The sequence below is a fragment of the Leuresthes tenuis genome, unplaced genomic scaffold (assembly GCF_036924035.1).
Source record: "Leuresthes tenuis unplaced genomic scaffold, fLeuTen1.0.hap1 SCAF_18, whole genome shotgun sequence".
In the NCBI taxonomy this organism is placed as follows: domain Eukaryota; kingdom Metazoa; phylum Chordata; class Actinopteri; order Atheriniformes; family Atherinopsidae; genus Leuresthes; species Leuresthes tenuis.
This window is the reverse complement of record NW_027325372.1, coordinates 29,651,139-29,674,406: the sequence shown is the minus strand read 5'-3', so window position 1 is coordinate 29,674,406 and position 23,268 is coordinate 29,651,139. Positions and strand designations below refer to the sequence as shown.

The 23,268-nt window shown below is 41.6% G+C and overlaps 1 non-coding gene across 1 annotated transcript; it reads left to right on the top strand.

Annotated features, from left to right (window-relative positions):
- Positions 1-19,802: 19,802 nt before the first annotated feature.
- On the top strand, positions 19,803-19,990 carry LOC140275973 (U2 spliceosomal RNA). The gene has a single exon (XR_011908670.1). It is a non-coding gene; the product is annotated as a U2 spliceosomal RNA (small nuclear RNA).
- The last annotated feature ends 3,278 nt before the right edge of the window (positions 19,991-23,268 follow it).

Below are 23,268 nucleotides of genomic sequence, written 5' to 3'. Positions count from 1 at the left end.
AGACTACAGGAATATTTACCTGGGTGTACGTTCAAACAGAGATGAGAAAATTGCGATAAATTATTGTTTGTTTGTTTGTTAGTATGTATATGAATGTTATGTGTATAAACTGTGTTGAGTTGTAGTTACTCAGTAGTGTCTCAGTGAAACAACCGACGGGGGAAGCCTTGCGGTGACAACAAAAGCAGTGTTTTACTGATCAGTCAAGTTGCTCCAGTGTACTCCATACAAACTGGTTGGCTACTGAAGGGATAGAAAATGGGGAATACTTGTTTTAAAGCAAACAAGGAATTAGATGGGAAAAATACATGTTTTAACGGGACCCAGACAATATTAAATACTCAGACAGATGGGAGAAGAAGTGTAGTTTTTTAGGAAATCACAAAATTATTACATAAAATTAGTGAAATCAATTGAAGAATGCCTTTCTGAAGAGCTGTTTACCACAGATCAGCAGCTTTGCGACCAAGCACATTGTAGATCGCTTTACTGCCAAAATGATCTAGTTTAACGGATTGGTTTAGACATGCATAACAGCATTTTAAGAACAAAGAGAGAAACAAAAAGGGACAACGCTTCATGGTGGAAGGTGATGTATAAATAACTGTGTATATGATGAAGGAGAGACCATTTGAGCAGCACAGCCATTTCGCAGCACAGGGACAGCAGTCCAAGTTAAAGGATCTCCCACGTGGTATCACCTGTCACACTGTGTCAAGGCATCAAAAGAAGAAAAAATCACCAAACTCAAGGACAAAGAGACGAAGACTCCGGTGAACGAAGAGAGAGGACTTACAAACCAGAAATACAAAAGGATGCTCGATATCAAGATCCAGAAGAAGAGGCTAACAATGCCACGAACACTTACGATGCTGGGAATGATGCCAGCAATGAACAGAGAAGAAGATTCAGTGTCATCAATCTGCAACACGTGCCTCTAATGAGGGGGTGAATATAGAATCCTCAACGATTACAACGTCTCTGGGAACTGTGACAACAACAAGGTTTAAACCATTTTGATATATATTGTAACCTATTGGCTAAGGAATAGTGCTGAAAATTAGGTAAATCTAATCCACCACTGTCCTTGGTCTTCTGTAGGGTTTTTAAACTAATACGTGGTGGTTTGTTTTTCCACAGAAATTTGGAGATGCATGAATCTAGTGACTTAAACCAAGTAGCAGATGGTTTTATGGGGATCATTGAGAACAAATAGTTAACTTTTGGTAGTATCATCATTTTAATGGTTGTAACTCTCCCCATAAGTGATATAGGTAAGGACTTCCAACGAGAGAGATCGTCCTCTACTCTCTTTAATAATTGCACATAATTTAGCTTTGTTAGCTCTGAGAGCCTGGAGGAAATGTTTATGCCTAAATATCTAATATTTCCTGACTGTAAAGTGATCGCAGGTATATTCTGGACCCTACAGTTAATGGGCAGAACTGTGGTCTTAGACCAGCTGATAGAGTAGTCAGAAAGTGCCGAGAATTTATTTATGAGTGTGATCGTGTGAGTGAGAGACGTCTCTGAGTTCTGAAGGAAAAATAATACATCATCAGCATAAAGACTTATTTTATGCTCAATATTTTGGGGTTGGATGCCTTTAATATTTCTATCTTGTCTGATAGCAGCTGCTAAAGGTTTGATGAAAATAGCAAAAAGTGAGGGAGAAAGTGAGCAACCCTGTCTTGTACCTCTCTGCAGACTGAAGCTTGGAGAAGTTTGATCATTTGTCCTGACACTTGCATTTGGGGAGCTATATAATATCCTTATCCAGTTGATGAAGTGTGACCCAAACGCGAATTTGTTTTATGCTGCGAATAAAAATTTCCAGTTCACTCCATTAAATGCTTTTTCTGCATCTAGAGAGTCGATTGTGGTTTCCAAGTTGCTGATGGAAGAATAGTCTATGAGATTAATGATCCGCTTTGTGAACGAACTGTTGTGCCTACTGCTCTTCAGCCTGTCAAATGAAACGTAAAATTTAAAACGTGACAAATGAACGAAGACCCAAGGAGTTGAGTCGTAAACTAATCAATACTGTTTCCTGTGCGAGGACCCGTCAGTCGAGGAGTTGAGTCATGAACGAATCAATACTGTTTCCTGTCCTGCTGACTGAGCTTATGAAGCTGCCGCCTGCCATGTGGTGAGGAAGGGTACTGCATGAAAATGAACGAATCACTCACTGAGACAACTCGTTACTCCCGAGTCATATAAAAAATTTGTTCATATCGAACGAATCGCTCACGAACGACACATCACTATCTATTTGACGAGTTATGCATGAATTCGGATTTTGCAATAAAATTAATTCCTTCTCTCAAACCAAGTTCAAACTGCTTTGTCCTTCATATTTATCTACTTCTAATCTAATTTCAACAATAAACAACCCCACATCATATTTGCTCTTCGCCCAAAGATCATTGGGCACTTCAGCCAACATGGGTATCGAAGACAAATCTTTTTCAGATTAAAAACATGCTTTAAAATGTGATTCTGTGGTAGGAATTAATTCCACAGTTCTTTGACAATGCATTGTACTCATAAATGTTTTTTTGTATGCTGACAATTGTTCAGAAAACATCAAATTTGGATCAGCAGGTGAAACGGTCCAATCTGTTTCTTTCTGACATGTAGCAACAAACTCTCCCACACCTTGTCAATGCTAGTGTGTAGGTTTGGCCAAGGAAATGTGAGGGCGAGTACCACAAACATTAAAAAAATCGAATTGCTCTGGAGTGAGCGACACAGCCAATAAAGTAGGCGCACATATTTTTTCACTTCTTCTCATAGTCATTGTCAGGCCCCAAAGAAATGTGTGATGTGCAGTGCAAATCAGCAGGTTGCATGAAATCAGAAAGGGGTGAAACTAACGCTTTTGCTTCTTCCACTAGTTGTTGTGAAAAAGGAGAGCTGGGAAGTTTCCACTCATAAGCATATGTAAGTGCAGATGAATCAAACTGCACTTCTGTGAAAACTTTGTCAGGCTGTAACATAACGTTAACACCCTCTGGTGTAGAAGTTAAAATAATGCCTAATTTACACATGAGATCACAGCCCATCAGGTTAATTGGACACAACTCTGATAACAAAAATGAGTGTTTGAAGGAGAGCCCATCGGGAGTGACACACGCAATGGGCGATGTCATTTTCTCCTTCACAACCTGGCCTGATGCAGACATAGAGTAAACGTGGTTTCCACTTAACTTTGGAGGACAATCAAACTCCCCTGACGTCACTACTGATGAACATAAGTTCCTATATTCTGAGAGAAATATCTTTGCTCTAGGACGGAAATAGCATGCAAAACTTTACTACGTGAATCACAGTCGGCAAGCGTTTCTTCACTACACAGAGCAGGAAAAATGTGTGAGTGTGTTTGTGCTATCACCCATTAGTGGAGGCTCCGCTGCCGCGTGACGTCCAGAACCTGCCTCCCACCCTCAGTCAGCCTTTTGCCCAATTTCATCACTTTTCAGCTGTGGACAAAGCCACAGTAAAAACTAATATTCAGATCATAGCTCTGGCGTGGCCCATTTCGACCTCCTCTCCCACACGTCCACGCCTTCGACTTCGGCCTCGTCCTCTGTTTACACCAACTGCGTAATACATGGTCATGGCTGCCAAATGCAGCTCCTTTTCACACTTGTCCTATATCTTACGCGTCTCAACTTGGTTCTGAGCATGGCGAGCATATCGGCGAACGTCAGCCAAACGAGGACCCTCACACCATCCCACGTAAATGTTCTTTACTTCAGTGGCGACATCTGGCATGAGGCCTTTAATTATTGCATTGCATGCAATACTCTCCCATGGTCCTGATTCATTACCCAAATCCGTTGGTCTCTGATGACCGCTGTGCTTGCTGACTTCCTCAAGGATGCAGTGTACAAAATCATCAGTCCCTTCACCGGGTTTCTGTTTGCAGGTGTAAATGTGGGACATATTGATTTTGGTTGGAAATTGAGTGGTGATGGCTTGACACAGTCTTTGGATGGCTGCTTCATATTGAGCGTTATCATTATGTCCTCGTTCACTGTTGGTAGGTCGCAAATCCAGTTGTAGCATACTGGCCTCTATTTTGCAGAGGTCAGTCAGTTTGAACTTTTTTGCCAATATGCGACGCAATTGGTAAGCATTGTTATGCTTCCATGATGTCAGTCTCAGTCCAGGGTCGATAAACCAGTAATGGTCCAGTGGGAACTGCAACTTTAACCATAGGCATGGTTTGAATCTGGTTTTGTTTTTTCTCACGTTTAGATCTCTGAAGTCCAGATTGTGGGTAAAGGATTTTTGTCACTTGCGTTAAAAGTTCTTGGGCAGGTACGCTGGAGAACCAAACGTCTTCCTTTTCCTCATCATCAGACCTATGTAACTGATGTTGTGAGGATGATGGAATTTCTTCCCGAGGGAGGATGGAAGAAGTCCCTTCTTCCCGAGAGCCAGAGGCTTGTGGCAGGGCTGGCTGTTGTTGTTGCAGGCGTCGTGGAGGGCAGGAGTCCAGGTCTGGATCCGGCACAGCGAGAGCGCTCAGGGTGGGGTAAAGAGGTGCAGAAGGAGAAAAAGTGTTATCAGTGGAATATGGTGGTGGTTTAAAAGAAGATTCAGTCTTAATCAGAGCTGAATTATCTTTTCGTCTACATACTAAATTATTATCATCATTCCGTCATGGCATTTGTTTAACATTTTCCTTTTCTTTCTCTTAATACACTTTATTTTTTCCAACATTCTATACCTTTCTTATTTCTTATTTAAACTTAATTTTCTTTTTTTTGCTTCAGCTCTTTCTCATATTTGCAAAACTTTTCTTCTAATTTTCTTATTTCTAACATACTAAAAGAACCTTCAGGTGGAAAACCTCTGGACCATATTTCTTTTTCATTTCAACATGCTTAGGTCCCCCGGTAGGGTCAAAAGTCTGAGACCTACTGTTTCCCAATCTCAGACTTGGAATGGGGAAATACATTCCTTCACTCAAAGGACGTCTCCAATGAGGACCTTAATCTGTACTCACACTTCTTTGGAGTACTTCACACTTCTTCGGACTGCTTCAAAAGTTTCACTTACCCATGAAATCTCTGTCTCACTCATGACACAACCGGGAAACCCTCTTTTATTCAAATAAAAACTAAAAAGCAGTCCTATCGTCTCAGACTATCATATTTCAAAAATGATCCCAGCGCTGGTATTCAGGAAAAGGACCTGCCAGTCCTCTCTCTCAGAAAAGGCCTTGGAGGTATGAGGCTGGAACAGCTACTTCAGTCCAGGCTGGCCATGCACTGCGGTCCGGTCCAGAGACACCAGTCGAGGGATCCTGTTCGTGACGCCAAAATTGTGGACATTGAAGGGCTTGTTGAAGGTGTGAATGTCCAACCATAGTTGGTAAAAAGCGGGTAAGAAAAGGTTAAAATACCCGACTCTACACAATCAATAGCGGGAGCGGAGTTGTTCCGCTAAAAGAAGGTGTGAAAGTCCGACCATGGTTTGTAAAAAGTGGGTAAGAAAAGGTTCGAATGCCAAAATATACACCATCAAAAGCGGAAGCCGAGGTGTTCGGCTGCAAGTAGGTGTGAATGTCAGATCATAATTTGCAAAAAGCTGATGAGAAAGATGTGAATGACCGACAATAATTGCTGAAAAATGTGTTAGAAAAGGTAAGAATGCCGGACCATTCATCATCAAAAGCGGGAGAAGAGGTGTTCCGCTGTAAGATGGTGCGAATGTCCGAACATAGTTGGTAAAAAGCGGGTAAGAAAAGGTTCGAGTGCCCGAATATATACCATCAAAAGCGGAAGCGGAGGTGTTCGGCTGCAAGAAGGTGTGAACGTCCGACCAAAGTTTGTAAAAAGCAGTTAAGAAAAGGTTCGAATATCCAACCAAACATAATCAAAAGTGGGAGCAGAGCTGTTCGACTGCAAGTAGGTGTGAATGTCCACCCATAATTCCTGAAAAATGGGTAAGAAAAGGTGCGAATGCCCAACCATACATCATCAAAAGAAGAAGTGGATGTGTTCTGCTACAAGAAGGTTTGAATGTCCGACCATAGTTTGTAAAAAGTGGGTAAGAAAAAGTTCGAATGCCCGAACATACACCATCAAAAGAGGGAGCGGAGGTGTTCCGCTGTAAGACGGTGTGAATGTCCGACCATAATTGGTAAAAAGCGGGTAAGAAAAGGTTAAAATACCCGACTGTACACAATCAATAGCGGGAACGGAGTTGTTCGGCTACAAGAAGGTGTGAAAGTCCGACCATGGTTTGTAAAACGCGGGTAAGACAAGGTGCGAATGCCCGACAATGTATGATCAAAAGAGGGAGCGGAGGTGTTCAGCTGCAAGGTCTGAATTTCCAACCATAATTTGTAAACACCGTTGAAGAAAAGCCTCGAAAGCCCGACTATACACCATCAAAAGCGGGAGCAGAGGTGTTCAGCTGCAAGAAGGTCTGAATGTCCACCAATAATTACTGAAAAATGGGTAAGAAAAGGTGTGAATGCCCAACTATACATCATCAAAAGCAGAAGTGGATGTGTTCGGCCACAAGAAGGTTTGAATGTCCGACCATAGTTTGTAAAAGGCGGGTAAGAAAAGGTTTGAATGCCCGAACATACACCATCAAAAGAGGGAGCGGAGGTGTTCCGCTGTAAGATGCTGCGAATGTCCGACCATAGTTGGTAAAAAGCGGGTAAGAAGAGGTTAAAAAACCCGACTGTACACAATCAATAGCGGGAGCGGAGTTGTTCGGCTACAAGAAGGTGTGAAAGTCCGACCATAGTTTGTAAAACGCGGGTAAGACAGGGTGCGAATGCCCGACAATGTATGATCAAAAGAGGGAGCGGAGTTGTTCGGCTGCAAGGTCTGAATTTCCAACCATAATTTGTAAACACATTTGAAGAAAAGGCTCGAAACCCCGAATATACACCATCAAAAGCGGGAGCGGAGGTGTTCAGCTGCAAGAAGGTCTGAATGTCCACCAATAATTACTGAAAAATGGGTAAGAAAAGGTGTGAATGCCCAACTATACATCATCACAAGCAGAAGTGGATGTGTTTGGCCACAAGAAGGTTTGAATGTCCGACCATAGTTTGTAAAAGGCGGGTAAGAAAAGGTTCGAATGCCCGAACATACACAATCAAAAGAGGGAGCGGAGGTGTTTCGCTGCAAGAAGGTGTGAATGTCCGAGCATAGTTTGTAAAAAGTGGGTAAGAAAAGGTTCGAATGCCAGAACATACACCATCAAAAGAGGGAGCGGAAGTGTTCCGCTGTAAGAAGGTGCGAATGTCCGACCATAGTTGGTAAAAAGCGGGTAAGAAAAGGTTGAAATACCTGACTCTACACAATCAATAGCGGGAGCGGAGTTGTTCGGCTAAAAGAAGGTGTGAAAGTCCGACCATGGTTTGTAAAAAGCGGGTAAGAAAAGGTTCGAATGCGAAAATATACACCATCAAAAGCGGAAGCTGAGGTGTTCGGCTGCAAGTAGGTGTGAATGTCAGATCATAATTTGCAAAAAGCTGATGAGAAAGGTGTGAATGACCGACAATTATTGCTGAGGTAAGAATGCCGGACCATTCATCATCAAAAGCGGGAGAAGAGGTGTTCGGCTGCAAGAAGCTGTGAATGTCCAGCCATAATAACTCAAAAACGGGTAAGAAAAGGTAGTATTGCCAGACCATAAATGATCAAAACAGGGAGCGGAGGTGTTCCGCTGTAAGAATGTGTTATTGTCCGACCATAATTGGTAAAAAGCGGGTAAGAAAAGGTTAAAATACCCGACTGTACACAATCAATAGCGGGAGCGGAGTTGTTTGGCTACTAAAAGGTGTGAAAGTCCGACCATGGTTTGTAAAAAGCGGGTAAGAAAAGGGCGAATGCCGGACAATGTATGATCAAAAGAGGGAGCGGAGGTTTTCGGCTGCAAGAAGGTCTAAATGTCCAACCATAATTTGTAAAAACCGGGGAAGAAAAGGCTCGGAAGCCCGACTATACACCATCAAAAGCGGGAGCGGAGGTTTTCAGCTGCAAGAAGGTCTGAATGTCCATCAATAATTGCTAGAAAACATGAAAAAAAATGTTCGAATATCCAACCGCACATGATCATAAGTGGGAGAGGAGGTGTTCAGCTGCAAGAAGGTGTGAATGTCCACCCATAATTCCTCAAAAATGGGTAAAAAAAAAAGGTGCGAATGCCCAACCATACATCATCAAAAGCAGGACTGGATGTGTTCGGCTACAAGAAGGTTTGAATGTCCGAGCATAGTTTGTAAAAAGCGGGTAAGAAAAGGTTCGAATGCCCGAACATACACCATCAAAAGAGGGAGCGGAGGTGTTCCGCCATAAGAAGGTGTGAATGTCCGACCGTAGTTGGTAAAAAGTGGGGAAGAAAAGGTTAAAATACCCGACTGTACACAATCAATAGCGGGAGCGAATGTGTTCGGCTACAAGAAGGTGTGAAAGTCCGACCATGTTTTGTAAATAGCGGGTAAGAAAAGGTGCGAATGCCCGACAATGTATGATCAAAAGAGGGAGCGGAGGTTTTCGGCTGCAAGAAGGTCTGAATGTCCAACCATAATTTGTAAAAACCGGGGAAGAAAAGACTCGAAAGCCCAACTATACACCATCAAAAGCGGGAGCAGAGGTGTTCAGCTGCAAGAAGGTCTCAATGTCCATCAATAATTGCTAGAAAACATGAAAGAAAATTTTCGAATATCAAACCGCACATGATCATATGCGGGAGAGGAGGTGTTCAGCTGCAAGATGGTGTGAATGTCCACCCATAATTCCTGAAAAATGGGTAAAAAAAGGTGCGAATGCCCAACCATACAACATCAAAAGCAGGTGTGAATGTCAGATCATAATTTGCAAAAACTTGATGAGAAATGGTGAGAATGCCCGACTATACACCATCAAATGCGGGAGCGGAGGTGTTCGGCTGTGTGAGTAGGTGTGAATGTCCGACCATACTTGCTGAAAAATATGACAAAGCAGTTTTCACTTGGTTTGAGTGAAGGAATTAATTTTATATCAAAATCCGAAATTGTGTAGAACTCGTGGAAATAAGTTTATTCTCGGATTCCTAAAGGTTTAGTGTTGTTCTTTGGTATACTGCAAAGTAATACTTTCTATTTCGTTGAAACCGATTCAGACATGGATAAATATGAAGGACAAAGCAGTTTTAACTTGGTTTGAGTGAAGGAATTCATTTTATATCAAAATCCGAAATTGTGTAGAACTGGTGAAAAGAAGCTTATTCTCGGATTACTAAAGGTTTAGTGTTGTTCTTTGGTATACTGCAAAGTAATACTTTCTATTTTGTTGAAACCCATTCAGACATGGATAAATATGAAGGACAAAGCAGTTTTAACTTGGTTTGAGTGAAGGAATTCATTTTATATCAAAATCCGAAATTGTGTAGAACTTGTGAAAAGAAGCTTATTCTCGGATTCCTAAAGGTTTAGTGTTGTTCTTTGGTATACTGCAAAGTAATACTTTCTTTTTTGTTGAAACCTATTCAGACATGGATAAATATTAAGGACAAAGCAGTTTTAACTTGGTTTGAGTGAAGGAATTCATTTTATATCAAAATCCGAAATTGTGTAGAACTGGTGAAAAGAAGCTTATTCTCGGATTACTAAAGGTTTAGTGTTGTTCTTTTGTATACTGCAAAGTAATACTTTCTTTTTTGTTGAAACCTATTCAGACATGGATAAATATCAAGGACAAATCAGTTTTAAATTGGATTGAGTGAAGGAATTCATTTTATATCAAAATCCGGAATTGTGTAGAACTCGTGAAAAGAAGCTTATTCTCGGATTCCTGAAAAGGTTTAGAGTTGTTCTTTCCTATCCTGCAAAGTACAACGTTCTTTTTTGTTGAAACCTATTCAGACATGGATAAATATCAAGGACAAAGCAGTTTTAACTTGGTTTGAGTGAAGGAATTCATTTTATATCAAAATCCAGAGTTGTGCATTATGGCAGCAGAATTGTAGTCTGAATACCTTTTATGCCAAACAGATTTGCCCTGCCAAGGGAAGTTTTATAAATGTTTATTGTTTATGTTTAAAATATATAAACTAGCAGAATAATTAATTCATCCGCCTGGTCCCTCCCACCCCGGAGAGGGCAGCCAGAGACTGGCTGCAATAGGCATCCCCGCAACCTGGGACCCAACACAGGGCAAGAGGGCCTTATGTCCACCAGGCACAGGGCCTGCAGTCACCATATTCCGGGAGCTACTGTACCCACAGAAGGAACTGCTTTGTCCTTCATATTTATCCATGTCTAAATAGCTTTAAACAAAAAAAGAACGTTGTACTTTGCAGGATAGGAAAGAACAACTCTAAACCTTTTCAGGAATCCGAGAATAAGCGTCGATTGACGAGTTCTACACAATTTCGGATTTTGATATAAAATGAATTCCTTCACTCAAACCAAGTTAAAACTGCTTTGTCCTTGATATTTATCCATGTCTGAATCGGTTTCAACAAAATAGAAAGTATTACTTTGCAGTATACCAAAGAACAACACTAAACCTTTAGGAATCCGAGAATAAACTTATTTCCACGAGTTCTACACAATTTCGGATTTTGATATAAAATGAATTCCTTCACTAGAACCAAGTGAAAACTGCTTTGTCATATTTTTCAGCAAGTATGGTCGGACATTCACACCTACTCACAGCCGAACACCTCCGCTCCCGCATTTGATGGTGTATAGTCGGGCATTCTCACCATTTCTCATCAGGTTTTTGCAAATTATGATCTGACATTCACACCTGCTTTTGATGTTTTATCGCACTCGCACCTTTTTTTACCCATTTTTCAGGAATTATGGGTGGACATTCACACCTTCTTGCAGCTGAACACCTCCTCTCCCGCATATGATCATGTGCGGTTTGATATTCGAAAATTTTCTTTCATGTTTTTTAGCAATTATTGATGGACATTGAGACCTTCTTGCAGCTGAACACCTCTGCTCCCGCTTTTGATGGTGTATAGTCGGGCTTCCGAGCCTTTTCTTCCCCGGTTTTTAAAAATTATGGTTGGACATTCAGACCTTCTTGCAGCCGAAAACCTCCGCTCCCTCTTTTGATCATACATTGTCGGGCATTCGCACCTTTTCTTAACCGCTTTTTACAAAACATTGTCGGACTTTCACACCTTCTTGTAGCCGAACACATCCCTTCCCGCTATTGATTGTGTACAGTCGGCCATTTTAACCTTTTCTTACCCTCTTTTTACCAACTACGGTAGGACATTCACACCTTCTTATGGCGGAACACATCCGCTCCCTCTTTTGATGGTGTATGTTCGGGCATTCGAACCTTTTCTTACCCGCTTTTTACAAACTATGCTCGGACATTCAAACCTTCTTGTAGCCGAACACATCCAGTGCTGCTTTTGATGATGTATGGTTGGGCATTCGCACCTTTTCTTACCCATTTTTCAGGAATTATGGGTGGACATTCACACCTACTTGCAGTCGAACAGCTCTGCTCCCACTTTTGATTATGTTTGGTTGGATATTCGAACCTTTTCCTAACTGCTTCTAACAAACTTTGGTCGGACGTTCACACCTTCTTGCAGCCGAACACCTCCGCTTCCGCTTTTGATGGTATATATTCGGGCACTCGAACCTTTTCTTACCCGCTTTTTACCAACTATGGTTGGACATTCGCACCATCTTACAGCGGAACACCTCTTCTCCCGCTTTTGATGATGAATGATCCGGCATTCTTACCTTTTCTAACACATTTTTCAGCAATTATTGTTGGTCAGTCACACCTTTCTCATCAGCTTTTTGCAAATTATGATCTGACATTCACACCTACTTGCAGCCGAACACCTCGGCTTCCGCTTTTGATGGTGTATATTTTGGCATTCGAACCTTTTCTTACCCGCTTTTTACAAACCATGGTCGGACTTTCACACCTTCTTTTAGCCGAACAACTCCGCTCCCGCTATTGATTGTGTAGAGTCGGGTATTTTAACCTTTTCTTACCCGCTTTTTACCAACTATGGTCGGACATTCACACCTTCAACAAGCCCTTCAATGTCCACAATTTTGGCGTCACGAACAGGATCCCTCGACTGGTGTCTCTGGACCGGACCGCAGTGCATGGCCAGCCTGGACTGAAGTAGCTGTTCCAGCCTCATACCTCCAAGGCCTTTTCTGAGAGAGAGGACTGGCAGGTCCTTTTCCTGAATACCAGCGCTGGGATCATTTTTTAAATATGATAGTCTGAGACGATAGGACTGCTTTTTAGTTTTTATTTGAATAAAAGAGGGTTTCCCGGTTGTGTCATTAGTGAGACAGAGATTTCATGGGTAAGTGAAACTTTTGAAGCAGTCCGAAGAAGTGTGAAGTACTCCGAAGAAGTGTGAGTACAGATTAAGGTCCTCATTGGAGACGTCCTTTGAGTGAAGGAATGTATTTCCCCATTCCAAGTCTGAGAATGGGAAACAGTAGGTCTCAGACTTTTGACCCTACCGAGGGACCTAAGCATGTTGAAATGAAAAAGAAATATGGTCCAGAGGTTTTCCACCTGAAGGTTCTTTTAGTATGTTAGAAATAAGAAAATTAGATGAAAAGTTTTGCAAATATGAGAAAGAGATGAAGCAAAAAAAAGAAAATTAAGTTTAAATAAGAAGTAAGAAAGGTATAGAATGTTGGAAAAAATAAAATGTATTAAGAGAAAGAAAGGAAAATGTTAAACAAATGCCATGACGGAATGATGATAATAATTTAGTATGTAGACGAAAAGATAATTCAGCTCTGATTAAGACTGAATCTTCTTTTAAACCACCACCATATTCCACTGATAACACTTTTTCTCCTTCTGCACCTCTTTACCCCACCCTGAGCGCTCTCGCTGTGCCGGATCCAGACCTGGACTCCTGCCCTCCACGACGCCTGCAACAACAACAGCCAGCCCTGCCACAAGCCTCTGGCTCTCGGGAAGAAGGGACTTCTTCCATCCTCCCTCGGGAAGAAATTCCATCATCCTCACAACATCAGTTACATAGGTCTGATGATGAGGAAAAGGAAGACGTTTGGTTCTCCAGCGTACCTGCCCAAGAACTTTTAACGCAAGTGGCAAAAATCCTTTACCCACAATCTGGACTTCAGAGATCTAAACGTGAGAAAAAACAAAACCAGATTCAAACCATGCCTATGGTTAAAGTTGCAGTTCCCACTGGACCATTACTGGTTTATCGACCCTGGACTGAGACTGACATCATGGAAGCATAACAATGCTTACCAAATCCAGAGATTTCTGGACCCCATTTTGCTGACGAGTTGCGAGATTTCTGCGCACAATGCTGCCCGACCGGGGTTGAATTGCGTCGCATATTGGCAAAAAAGTTCAAACTGACTGACCTCTGCAAAATAGAGGCCAGTATGCTACAACTGGATTTGCGACCTACCAACAGTGAACGAGGACATAATGATAACGCTCAATATGAAGCAGCCATCCAAAGACTGTGTCAAGCCATCACCACTCAATTTCCAACCAAAATCAATATGTCCCACATTTACACCTGCAAACAGAAACCCGGTGAAGGGACTGATGATTTTGTACACTGCATCCTTGAGGAAGTCAGCAAGCACAGCGGTCATCAGAGACCAACGGATTTGGGTAATGAATCAGGACCATGGGAGAGTATTGCATGCAATGCAATAATTAAAGGCCTCATGCCAGATGTCGCCACTGAAGTAAAGAACATTTACGTGGGATGGTGTGAGGGTCCTCGTTTGGCTGACGTTCGCCGATATGCTCGCCATGCTCAGAACCAAGTTGAGACGCGTAAGATATAGGACAAGTGTGAAAAGGAGCTGCATTTGGCAGCCATGACCATGTATTACGCAGTTGGTGTAAACAGAGGACGAGGCCGAAGTCGAAGACGTGGACGTGTGGGAGAGGAGGTCGAAATGGGCCACGCCAGAGCTATGATCCGAATATTTGTTTTTACTGTGGCTGTGTCCACAGCTGAAAAGTGATGAAATTGGGCAAAAGGCTGACTGAGGGTGGGAGGCAGGTTCTGGACGTCACGCGGCAGCGGAGCCTCCACTAATGGGTGATAGCACAAACACACTCACACATTTTTCCTGCTCTGTGTAGTGAAGAAACACTTGCCGACTGTGATTCACGTAGTAAAGTTTTGCATGCTATTTCCGTCCTAGAGCAAAGATATTTCTCTCAGAATATAGGAACTTATGTTCATCAGTAGTGACGTCAGGGGAGTTTGATTGTCCTCCAAAGTTAAGTGGAAACCACGTTTACTGTATGTCTGCATCAGGCCAGGTTGTGAAGGAGAAAATGACAATGCCCATTGCGTGTTGTCACTCCCGATGAGCTCTCCTTCAAACACTCATTTTTGTTATCAGAGTTGTGTCCCATTAACCTGATGGGCTGTGATCTCATGTGTAAATTAGGCATTATTTTAACTTCTACACCAGAGGGTGTTAAGGTTATGTTACAGCCTGACAAAGTTTTCACAGCAGTGCAGTTTGATTCATCGGCACTTACATATGCTTATGAGTGGAAACTTCCCAGCTCTCCTTTTTCACAACAACTAGTGGAAGAAGCAAAAGTGTTAGTTTCACCCCTTTCTGATTTCATGCAACCTACTGATTTGCACTGCACATCACACATTTCTTTGGGGCCTGACAATGACTATGAGAAGAAGTGAAAAAATATGTGCGCCTACTTTATTTGCTGTGTCGCTCACTCCAGAGCACTTCGATTTTTTTAATGTTTGTGGTACTCGCCCTCACATTTCCTTGGCCAAACCTACACACTGGCATTGACAAGGTGTGGGAGAGTTTGTTGCTACATGTCAGAAAGAAACAGATTGGACCGTTTCACCTGCTGATCCAAATTTGATGTTTTCTGAACAATTGTCAGCATACAAAAAAACATTTTTGAGTACAATGCATTGTCAAAGAACTGTGGAATTAATTCCTACCACAGAATCACATTTTGAAGCATGTTTTTAATCTGAAAAAGATTTGTCTTCGATACCCATGTTGGCTGAAGTGCCCAATGATCTTTGGGCGAAGAGCAAATATGATGTGGGGTTGTTTATTGTTGAAACTAGATTAGAAGTAGATAAATATGAAGGACAAAGCAGTTTGAGCTTGGTTTGAGAGAAGGAATTAATTTTATTGCAAAATCCGAATTCATGCATAACTCGTCAAATAGATAGTGATGTGTCGTTCGTGAGCGATTCGTTCGATATGAACAAATTTTTTATATGACTCGGGAGTAACGAGTTGTCTCAGTGAGTGATTCGTTCATTTTCATGCAGTACCCTTCCTCACCACATGGCAGGCGGCAGCTTCATAAGCTCAGTCAGCAGGACAGGAAACAGTATTGATTCGTTCATGACTCAACTCCTCGACTGACGGGTCCTCGCACAGGAAACAGTATTGATTAGTTTACGACTCAACTCCTTGGGTCTTCGTTCATTTGTCACGTTTTAAATTCTACGTTTCATTTGACAGGCTGAAGAGCAGTAGGCACAACGGTTCGTTCACAAACCGGATCATTAATCTCATAGACTATTCTACCATCAGCAACTTGGAAACCACAATCGACTCTCTAGATGCAGAAAAAGCATTTAATGGAGTGAACTGGAAATTTTTATTCGCAGCATAAAACAAATTCGGGTTTGGGTCACACTTCATCAACTGGATAAGGATATTATATAGCTCCCCAAATGCAAGTGTCAGGACAAATGATCAAACTTCTCCAAGCTTCAGTCTGCAGAGAGGTACAAGACAGGGTTGCTCACTTTCTCCCTCACTTTTTGCTATTTTCATCAAACCTTTAGCAGCTGCTATCAGACAAGATAGAAATATTAAAGGCATCCAACCCCAAAATATTGAGCATAAAATAAGTCTTTATGCTGATGATGTATTATTTTTCCTTCAGAACTCAGAGACGTCTCTCACTCACACGATCACACTCATAAATAAATTCTCAGCACTTTCTGACTACTCTATCAACTGGTCTAAGACCACAGTTCTGCCCATTAACTGTAGGGTCCAGAATATACCTGCGATCACTTTAGAGTCAGGAAATATTAGATATTTAGGCATAAACATTTCCTCCAGGCTCTCAGAGCTAACAAAGCTAAATTATGTGCAATTATTAAAGAGAGTAGAGGACGATCTCTCTCGTTGGAAGTCCTTACCTATATCACTTATGGGGAGAGTTACAACCATTAAAATGATGATACTACCAAAAGTTAACTATTTGTTCTCAATGATCCCCATAAAACCATCTGCTACTTGGTTTAAGTCACTAGATTCATGCATCTCCAAATTTCTGTGGAAAAACCAACCACAAAACCCCACAGAAGACCAAGGACAGTGGTGGATTAGATTTACCTCATTTTCAGCACTATTCCTTAGCCAATAGGTTACAATATATATCAAAATGGTTTAAACCTTGTTGTTGTCACAGTTCCCAGAGACGTTGTAATCGTTGAGGATTCTATATTCACCCCCTCATTAGAGGCACGTGTTGCAGATTGATGACACTGAATCTTCTTTTCTGTTCATTGCTGGCATCATTCCCAGCATCGTAAGTGTTCGTGGCATTGTTAGCCTCTTCTTCTGGATCTTGATATCGAGCATCCTTTTGTATTTCTGGTTTGTAAGTCCTCTCTCTTCGTTCACCGGAGTCTTCGTCTCTTTGTCCTTGAGTTTGGTGATTTTTTCTTCTTTTGATGCCTTGACACAGTGTGACAGGTGATACCACGTGGGAGATCCTTTAACTTGGACTGCTGTCCCTGTGCTGCGAAATGGCTGTGCTGCTCAAATGGTCTCTCCTTCATCATATACACAGTTATTTATACATCACCTTCCACCATGAAGCGTTGTCCCTTTTTGTTTCTCTCTTTGTTCTTAAAATGCTGTTATGCATGTCTAAACCAATCCATTAAACTAGATCATTTTGGCAGTAAAGCGATCTACAATGTGCTTGGTCGCAAAGCTGCTGATCTGTGGTAAACAGCTCTTCAGAAAGGCATTCTTCAATTGATTTCACTAATTTTATGTAATAATTTTGTGATTTCCTACAAAACTACACTTCTTCTCCCATCTGTCTGAGTATTTAATATTGTCTGGGTCCCGTTAAAACATGTATTTTTCCCATCTAATTCCTTGTTTGCTTTAAAACAAGTATTCCCCATTTTCTATCCCTTCAGTAGCCAACCAGTTTGTATGGAGTACACTGGAGCAACTTGACTGATCAGTAAAACACTGCTTTTGTTGTCACCGCAAGGCTTCCCCCGTCGGTTGTTTCACTGAGACACTACTGAGTAACTACAACTCAACACAGTTTATACACATAACATTCATATACATACTAACAAACAAACAAACAATAATTTATCGCAATTTTCTCATCTCTGTTTGAACGTACACCCAGGTAAATATTCCTGTAGTCTTCTCATACCGACTATGGACCCATTCATTGTTTAACTTCACTGTTTTGCAAATCCTAATTGAATATTACACATTGACATTGAACTTTACTGGATAAGCAGGTCTTCATTGCATTCAGCAGCCTATATGTGAGCATTTATGTGTAAGCTGTTCTTCTTTGCATTTATCAGCAGCAAGCAATTCTTCACTGCACATGCATATGTAAATAGTAAAACAATTCCAATGTGTTAGCGAAACCTTCTATATCACAGTGGTTTCTAAGGTCTATTTTAAGTTCTTTGCCATCAGTGAGATGACATTGTTTACAAAGTGTGTCAAATTATCACTGAAGATCTTTTCAGGAATTTCAAATCTAGAAATGAGTTATTTTACGCGTGATTTTGCTATTGAGAGTGCATCTGCTTGTGCACATGGAAATATTTCAGACCATTTGGTAAAAACCTCTGTTGTCACTGAGCAGAATCGTTTCCCTTAACATTAATTTAGTTCAATGAAATCTACAAAATAATGAAATAATGAAATCCAAACAAATATGTTGAAAAAGATACACTGGCTTAGGGAATTATCTTCGTTTTGGTCTTAGATTGCCCTGTGGAATGTATTTTGCATATATTTGACCTGCTAGACAAAACTTTATTCATTTATTTATTCTAAAAATATTTTTTTAATAATTAGTAAAACCATATGCTGTAAAAACCTGGTTCATTATTGCTTCCATCCCTCCTGTTGAGACATGACATGGTCCGTGGCTCAATACTGCAGCATATTTAAACAAATTCTTTGGCAGTATGGTTTTCCTTCTGGTCATTCATACGAGTCTATTGTAGATGGCAATTGAATAACATCTAATAATGCTAAAATATTTGTAGTTTATACATTTAGCTGTGGATGTCAACATACCTGTTTTTCCAATGCTGTGTTAACACATGTACAGTTGAGAAGGCATACTGACTGTAAGTGTAAACGTTAACAACCTTTTTGTTATTTAATTTACAAGCTTCAGTTAAAGCTACCAATTCGACTGCTTGAACAGAGTAATTTTTTGGTAGTGGTTGTTTTAAGAAAACTTCAGTTTCTGTTACTACTGCAAATCCTGTAGCATTTGTGCCATCAGGGTTTTTTTCCTTGATCTGTTGAATAAATATAGTTATTTCTGCATTTTCATAACGTATATCAGTTAAGTCTGGCCTGGGTAAAACACTGATGGTTATTTCTGACATGCAATCATGAGGCTTTCCATCTGTGGGGTAGGTAGCAGTGTGGATGGATTAAGTGTAGCACATCTCTCGACAACAAGGTGTGGCTGTGAAAGAAGAACTGTTATGTAGGAGAGATGTCTGGTAAAGATATTTTGTTAAGTAACCATATCACAGCCACTGCATGAGGTACCTTAAGTGTTAATGGGTGAAATAACACCATTATTGTTGATGCCTGCACTGCCAATGGCTTCTGGCCATTGATTCAAAAGTACGATCTCGTCCCTTTTTCCCCCTTTCAGTGGACACTGGCCCCTAATTACCGCAATTCAGCAGGGGGTCTTTCATTAGGAGTACTGGACTCCCCCGTGCACGGTTTCAGCTCCGATCCTGGACAGCGGAAAAAACGTTGAGATCTGGTTTGAGGACCCAATTGTTGAGAAAAGTCTCTCAATGAGACTGAGAGTTGCTGGAGTCAGTTAATGCAAAGGTTTAATCTTGCAGCAAGTTCAAGAATGTGTGTGTGTGTATGGGTGTATGTGTGCGAACGTGTGTGAGTTTGTGAGAGTTTAAAGAACCTGTTATCCACAGGCAGGTCTTAACTAGTATGGCACGGGTCCAGCCTGTCTCATCTTTTTTGGAAGGTCCAGAGCTCGGCCGTAACCCTTCTGTCTGTTTGGACTCTCACATACATTCGGTTAATCATAGAAAAACGAGAACAAAACTTTTTAGCCCCTTATATTCATAAAACAGACATGGTGCAGTTATTTCCAATCTAGAAAATAAGAGTAATCACCACTATTTCTATAAATTCTGGATATTCTAACAATCTGAATATTTTTTAAATGTTCGATGAAGCCCTTTGCTGTTCTGTTTAGAGACTCAGCTGATCATAAACCAAGTTTTGCTCTTGAACCAAGCTTCTAAACCTTTTTCATTTCTCAGTTAGTATTCACTTTAAAACTAATATTTGTTTGGATTTCATTATTTCTGTATTGTGTAGATTTCATTGAACTAAATTAATGTTAAGGGAAATGATTCTGCTCAGTGACAACAGAGGTTTTTACCAAATGGTCTGAAATATTTCCACGTGCACAAGCAGATGCACATTGTGCCAGGAACGGCCCTCGGACGTGAACCAGTTGACAGATATCGCTTCTCGGCCTTTTGGCTAAGATCAAGTGTAGTATCTGTACTTATCAGTTTAATATGTGATATGTCTATGCAAGGACTACATATTAAATGGATTTTTATCAATAGGAGTTGAAAAAGGAGCTTGCTCCGTTCACTCCAAGCATCGACCCGGTACTGCAGTGCCGCTGGGAACGGTGCGCTCTCCTCTGCTCTTGTGAAAAAGCAAACAGCGGTGCAGGATGGAAGTTTCTTTTAGTCTGCTGAGAAAAGAGAGTGAATGCGAAGTAGACTTTAACACGGCTCTGGGAGCGAGCCGAGTGCGGGCTAACCAGGAGAATTGCTTGAAAGAAACGCAACACCGAATGAGCTGTCAGAACAAAGCCTCAATACGGTGTTCCTGTGGTGTTTTTATAAAATGCGGTGAAAAAAAAGGTGTGAATGCCCCATAGAAAACTAAAAGGTGGAGCGGAAGTGTTCGGCTGAGAGAAGGTGTGAATGTCGGACTATATTTGGTGAAAAGCAGGTGAAGCAAGGTCTGAATGCCCAACCTTACATCATCAAAAGCGAGATCAGAGGTTTTTGGCTGCAAGAAGGCCATAGTTTGCCAAAAGCGGGTAAGGTGCGAATGACCGACTAAATATCAACAAAAGTGGGGGCGGAGGTCTTCGGATGCAAGTGGGTGTGAATATCCCACCATACAAGTATGGTGGAGAGGAAGCTGTGAATGGCCGACCATAGTTTGCAAAAAGCGGGTGAGAAAAGGTGCGAATGTCCAACCATACATGATCAAAACAGGGAGCGGAGGTGTTTGGCTGCGACAAGGTGTGAATGTCCACCCATAATTAATGAAAAGCGGGCAACAAGTAGGTTCGAATGCCCAACCATACATCAACAAAAGCAGGAGTGGATGTGTTTGGCTACAAGAAGGTTTGAATGTCCGAGCATAGTTTGTAAAAAGCGGGTAAGAAAAGGTGCGAATGCCCGACAAAGTATGATCAAAAGAGGGAGTGGAGGTTTTCGGCTACAAGAAGCTGTTAATGGCCGACCATAGTTTGCAAAAAGCGGGTGAGAAAAGGTGCGAATGTCCAACCATACATGATCAAAACAGGGAGCGGAGGTGTTTGGCTGCGACAAGGTGTGAATGTCCACCCATAATTAATGAAAAGCGGGCAACAAGTAGGTTCGAATGCCCAACCATACATCATCAAAAGCAGGAGTGGATGTGTTCGGCTACAAGAAGGTTTGAATGTCCGAGCATAGTTTGTAAAAAGCGGGTAAGAAAAGGTGCGAATGCCCGAACATACACCATCAAAAGAGGGAGCGGAAGTGTTCCGCTGTAAGACGGTGTGAATGTCCGACCATAGTTGGTAAAAAGCGGGCAAGAAAAGGTTCGAATATCCAACCAAACATAATCAAAAGTGGGAACAGAGCTGTTCGACTGCAAGTAGGTGTGAATGTCCACCCATAATTCCTGAAAAATGGGTAAGAAAAGGTGCGAATGCCCAACCATACATCATCAAAAGTAGAAGTGGTTGTGTTCTGCTACAAGAAGGTTTGAATGTCCGACCAGAGTTTGTAAAAAGCGGGTAAGAAAAAGTTCGAATTCCCGAACATACACCATCAAAAGCGGGAGCGGAGGTGTTTCGCTGCAAGAAGGTGTGAATGTCCGTGCATAGTTTGTAAAAAGTGGGTAAGAAAAGGTTCGAAAACCAAAATATACACCATCAAAAACGGAAGCCGAGGTGTTCGGCTGCAAGTAGGTGTGAATGTCAGGCCATAATTACTCAAAAACGGGTAAGAAAAGGTAGTATTGCCAGACCATAAATGATCAAATCAGGGAGCGGAGGTGTTCCGCTGTAAGAAGGTGTGAATGTCCGACCATAATTGGTAAAAAGCGGGTAAGAAAAGGTTAAAATACCCGACTGTACACAATCAATAGCGGGAGCGGAGTTGTTTGGCTACTAAAAGGTGTGAAAGTCCAACCATACATCATCCAAAGCAGGACTGGATGTGTTCGGGTAAGAAAAGGTGCGAATGCCCGACAATGGGTAAGTATTGCCTTACCTTTTCTAACACATTTTTCAGCAATTATTGTCGGTCATTCACACCTTTCTCATCAGCTTTTTGCAAATTATGATCTGACATTCACACCTACTTGCAGCCGAACACCTCGGCTTCCGCTTTTGATGGTGTATATTTTGGCATTCGAACCTTTTCTTACCCGCTTTTTACAAACCATGGTCGGACTTTCACACCTTATTTTAGCCGAACAACTCCGCTCCCGCTATTGATTGTGTAGAGTCGGGTATTTTAACCTTTTCTTACCCGCTTTTTACCAACTATGGTCGGACATTCACACCTTCAACAAGCCCTTCAATGTCCACAATTTTGGCGTCACGAACAGGATCCCTCGACTGGTGTCTCTGGACCGGACCGCAGTGCATGGCCAGCCTGGACTGAAGTAGCTGTTCCAGCCTCATACCTCCAAGGCCTTTTCTGAGAGAGAGGACTGGCAGGTCCTTTTCCTGAATACCAGCGCTGGGATCAGTTTTTAAATATGATAGCCTGAGACGATAGGACTGCTTTTTAGTTTTTATTTGAATAAAAGAGGGTTTCCCGGTTGTGTCATTAGTGAGACAGAGATTTCATGGGTAAGTGAAACTTTTGAAGCAGTCCGAAGAAGTGTGAAGTACTCCGAAGAAGTGTGAGTACAGATTAAGGTCCTCATTGGAGACGTCCTTTGAGTGAAGGAATGTATTTCCCCATTCCAAGTCTGAGAATGGGAAACAGTAGGTCTCAGACTTTTGACCCTACCGGGGGACCTAAGCATGTTGAAATGAAAAAGAAATATGGTCCAGAGGTTTTCCACCTGAAGGTTCTTTTAGTATGTTAGAAATAAGAAAATTAGAAGAAAAGTTTTGCAAATATGAGAAAGAGATGAAGCAAAAAAAAGAAAATTAAGTTTAAATAAGAAGTAAGAAAGGTATAGAATGTTGGAAAAAATAAAGTGTATTAAGAGAAAGAAAGGAAAATGTTAAACAAATGCCATGACGGAATGATGATAATAATTTAGTATATGGACGAAAAGATAATTCAGCTCTGATTAAGACTGAATCTTCTTTTAAACCACCACCATATTCCACTGATAACATTTTTTCTCCTTCTGCACCTCTTTACCCCACCCTGAGCGCTTTCGCTGTGCCAGATCCAGACCTGGACTCCTGCCCTCCACGACGCCTGCAACAACAACAGCCAGCCCTGCCACAAGCCTCTGGCTCTCGGGAAGAAGGGACTTCTTCCATCCTCCCTCGGGAAGAAATTCCATCATCCTCACAACATCAGTTACATAGGTCTGATGATGAGGAAAAGGAAGACGTTTGGTTCTCCAGCGTACCTGCCCAAGAACTTTTAACGCAAGTGACAAAAATCCTTTACCCACAATCTGGACTTCAGAGATCTAAACGTGAGAAAAAACAAAACCAG